Source organism: Egretta garzetta, unplaced genomic scaffold (genome assembly GCF_000687185.1).
Source record: "Egretta garzetta isolate BGI_Z169 unplaced genomic scaffold, ASM68718v1 scaffold235, whole genome shotgun sequence".
In the NCBI taxonomy this organism is placed as follows: Eukaryota; Metazoa; Chordata; class Aves; order Pelecaniformes; family Ardeidae; genus Egretta; species Egretta garzetta.
Genome location: NW_009259792.1, coordinates 2,551,107 through 2,556,051, shown reverse-complemented (window position 1 = coordinate 2,556,051; position 4,945 = coordinate 2,551,107).

Here is a 4,945-nt window from a genome sequence, read left to right as displayed (position 1 = left end):
GAAATGAGGATTACAGCACATGATGTTACCCAGCTGCAACATCGTACTGAAGGGTCGTCCGGACGTAGTGGGCTTTTTATTTTCTGAATGCTCTTCTGCGAGCTGATGACTGAAGCTCTGTCTACACATAACACACGGCAAATTGTGAAACAGAGAAGTGACAGCTCAGTATGAAGTCTCAGTGCTCAGATTTTTCATTTTCTATTCAAATTGCTGTTTACAAGCTTCCTGAGCAACGGTGCCGGGATGCAAAATTGCATTCAATGTCCTCCTTCTCATTTGGCTTGGCAGAATAAAGGTCATGAGCGAGTCTGTCAAACTGAACACCGTGTCTTTTGCTCGCTCTGACAAATAAAGAGCTAATCTGATGCTGTAGGCTCTGTCACCTCTATCAAGTCTCATTTTGTCTTCAGTTTGTTGGCAGTTTCAGATGGTTGCTTTTCAAAGGTTCTCTCCTGAATATGTGAATTTGGGGCTTTACGTCTTTTTCTCATGAGATGTTGACGTGCTGCTTAGAGCACGGACTAATGATTGATTCTCCTTTTTGAGTACAGCATGTTTTGCACTAGTCTGGTTTGGAGACGGCTTTTCACGTATGCGCTTATTTAAACATAGTCAGTTCAACGTGAGCGGTGCAATCTAAAACGGGCTGCGGGGTTTTTTGTTGGAATTTTTTTTCCTTCTTCTTTCTAATGCAAAGAATGTGAAATTAAGAGTCAGCTTTAACTGCAGTGTTGCAACACAGTTCCTTTTAACTTGCCTCAGTCCCACGAGTACCCTGTCACCTTAATTTCTGTTTAGAGTAAGACAGGTTTGTAGCACTCCTCTCAGTAATTCATCTCTGAAATAATGTTGACTTGGGGCCTCGTGTCTATCTTGAAGTATAATAGTGTCATTTACTGTTAAAAGTGGCATCAAGAGATCCTTTCTTTTGTCACATTTGCTGCGTCTCCATAGAACCAGATATTTTTCTACAGGTTATGAGCCTGGGCCCTGATCCTGCTAGTGATTTCTGCAAGTGAAACATTTTGAACCTGGGGTCTTTTAGATCACGCCTCTTATGGGAAAGGGGATGTTGTTTACAGCAGCTGTGGCTTATGATACCTAATAAAAACAATGCCTACTTGGGAAATTGGACTTTTCCCTTTGGTTTGATTTGGTTTCCCTGTCTCCAGATTATTAAGTTTTTTAAAAATTTTATTTCATTTTTATTTTATTTTATTTAACAATTTTATTTTATTTAACATTTTTTAGCCCGGATGTTTTAATTTGTGTGACTGATACTTCCTTGATCAAGTTAACACCGGTGTCATCCTCCAAATGACGGTTACCAGTCATATTTCCATTGCACATTTGATTATGACAACTCTGTTCTCTAAAACAGGTTATTGTATAAGTTAAATGGGGACTGATATCTTTATGAGTTCTCAATTTGATAAACTGTTTCAACTTTTAGCTGCAACATTTTCCAGATTTAATCTGGGCTATAGCCCCCTCACTCCCAACTAAATTCCTATGCTTCGACGTACAGGTGAATCCAAGATGACTCCCCTTGTTCAGTGGCTACTCCACATCACACACAGACATTCCCAGTATTAAAAAACATCTTTCGCCTTACTGGGACACAGATGACAGTTCACAGTTGAGTTTGCTGCAGGACCATTGTTTTATTTCTGTGCTTCTTTGTCATAATCACCAACATTCAGAATCAAGAGCTTCAGGCTTTACAAAACCAGGCATTTCCTGTTAACTTCTCTCTCAGAATTTGTATAGAAACTACATTTTTGCTGTCAAGGTTTCCATCATACAATGAGAGCCGTTGTTTCAGGATTCCTGGTTGGTTGTTGCCTTGAACTAAAGAGGCAGCTTTTTCTTCTAGGTCTCCCCACCCTTTCCTTCAAGGATTTCCTGAGATACACAAGGACATTTTTTTTCCTGCTTTACATTCAGTCTCCTGCTCTGAAATAACCCCTGAGAAACTCAGCAAGTTTGCCATAGACGGTATTATCTACCTTGCTCTTATGGAAGGTGAAGGAGGTAAGGTATGCACTTGAGAAGCCTCAGTGTTATTTCTAAACATTATAAGAGTTTCCCTTTATTTTTATGTCTTTTTTTTCTCTGAGAAGTTGGAACCTGTCTCTACTAGCATCACACGTAGGTAGGAGGCAATGTCCCTTTTACTTCTCCTCTTTCTTCTTTGCTGGGTACTTATCACATCTTCCATCGTTCTCTAGTTTTCCTTTAGTCTTTCTTCTTATTCAGTCCTGGGAAGGACAGTTCACCCTATTCACCCTAAAATGAAACCCAATAAACAATGTGGCTTCCCTTAGTTTGCAGACAACCTTGTGCTTGTTTGCCATTCCTTCCTTTCCCACCCTTTTTGACAGTTCAGATTGCAATAATTTGAACCACAACTGTCTCCTCCTCTACTGTAATGGAAATCTGCTCCTGAATGACCATTGTTGGTACTGTATAATAAGGAGTATAATGTATAATAACATAATAATATGTGTGCATGCGCACAGGCGTACACATCACAGGGAAATAAGTTAGACTTTGTACAACCAGATACAGCTCTGATCATTAATAAAATTCTTGCACCTATTCAGATCTGTATTTATTTCAGACTAGTTTAATTCTCATTTAAACTATGGATATTTCATATCACTCTGTCACTGTGAACATAAATTATTTTCAGGTGCCAATTGCTACACTGCAGTTGTTGAACAATAATAGAAATTGCTCAGCTATGCTTCCAGCATGGGATGAAATGAGTACAGTGTAAATGGCAAGCATGGCCATTTATTTTTCTTTATAGCCAAGCTGGCTCACTCATCCTTAGTTTAAGTGATAGTTCAAGCTGTGAAAGAGTTGTTATCACACTTATCATTTTTATTACATAGGAAATGGTCCCTTTGGTTAATTGGATTTGGAAAATTTGCTGAGCATTCAGGTGAACCTCCATGAATCCTAGTAATATTGTGATACCCCACAAATCTCCGTCAGCTGTCCACATTCTAACTAAGCCTTCAATTTTCTGGAGTTTTGAGCCCAGAATTGTGAAAAGAACCCCTCCATGAAGTCCATTTGGACTTGATTACTGTAATATATTTTACAGAAAGAACGCTGAGATACTGTGGATCCTGTCGCCAATACACGTTCATGAAATACATAACAAGATTGATTTACTTTTCAGATTAACACACTAAAAGTCCTTTCCTTAATACTCCATAACTGAAGGGAAGAAGAGAGCACTTGTAGATGGCTCAGCTATACATCTAATAAACAGCTTTCTGTAGTCTTATTCAAGACTCACCACCCACACTATGGGACAGTGTTTCTGAATCTGTCCCTTTGGATCCTCTTTGTCATTTGCCAATGGGTTGCCCAGGGAGGTGGTAGATGCCCCATCCCTGGAAACATTCAGGGCCAGGTTGGATGGGGCTCTGAGCAACTTGATCTGGTTAAAGATGCCCCTGCAGGGAGAAAAAAAAAAGAAAAGGAAGAACCATTCAAGAACTTGATTTTCCAATTTGTCCTTCTAAGGTTTGGTCTAAAAACCTTCAGAAGCACTAGGATACTTTCAATTAACTTCAGTGGGGTTTGGATGAAGACTTTAGGGAACAGTGTTTCGCAAAACAGCAGACACAAGTCTTTCTTTCCCTCTCTCTCACAATAATGAAAAAGAGTCTTAGCAAATTATAAAAACCCTTCTATGACTTCCACAACTATTCTCACTTTGGGGAACAGGAAAAGAAGCTGTAGTCTCCTAATGAGGCAAATAAAACCAAAAGAAGCATAAGTAAGTTAAATTTCTCTCTCCATTTTAACATAGCTAATTATTAGTGTATGGCTGAGATCTATATGCTATAAAAATGCCATCCTCCACAACACAAGAGGGATAGTTTAAGCTACCTTAAGTCACTCAACCTGCAATACATCTGAAATGTTAATTAAGCAAGTTTTTTATCCTCACCTCTGCTCTGCTGGCTTTAGTGAAAGCTTGTCTGCCAGGGAAAACTCTCTACAGGTACCGCCAATTCTGTTTGAAGTTGGTGATCTGGGTTTGGCTCATAACATTCACAGTAGATTTACCTGAAAGATCAATAAAAGCGTGTTCAAAGCAAGATTGGCTTCATAGAGCCTAGGATTTTATTAATTTATATAAACTTCCTAAAACTTTTGCTATAAAGAAAAAGGGAAAAGCTGGAAAATATTCACATTGTACAGCAGGGTAATGAAAATGGTATAGCAAAGTTCTGGAATTAGTTTCTCTTTTCAAAAAAACCCTCAAAATAGTTCACATATCAGAACAGGATGTGATAGACACGGATGAGGTTTTCAAATACAGCTGGAGCTTTCAGATGTTTCAAGTTGTGACATCTCAACAGGTCCTCTTTTCCAGGGGATTTGCAAGCACCCCATCTTGGAAAAGTGTCTTTAAAGTGTCTCATACAAAGCAACCCAAAATGCCCTTCACAATATGCCTCCCTCAAAAATTTCTATCATGGCAAGTCCTTGATTGAAAACTGTGTCTTCTGTCACGGATGTCATGAGACAGACGATTGTAACAGAAGAAATCCAAAAGCAATTCTCATTCCCTACTGCTAAATGAAATAGTATCCCTCAGTGTGGCACATGCTGATTTCTTCTTTTTTTTCTTTTTTCACGGTGTATATTTTAGTAGAATATAAAAATCAGAATTTAAAAAAAAACAATCAAGCAGCCAGCAAGACTTTGATCTTTAAAATGCTGGAATTATCTTTAATCAGAGGAGATTTATAAGTAGTAGTTGAATTAAAGGTGGAATTACTGTCTGGCTTTGTTCGTTTAAGTTTCTCTGCTCTTCCCACTAACAGAAGTTTTGTCTCAAGTATCTCCTATATTCTTTGAGATGGATTTGTAGTAGGCAGTCTTCAGTTTCAGAATTCGGTTAATCTTCCAG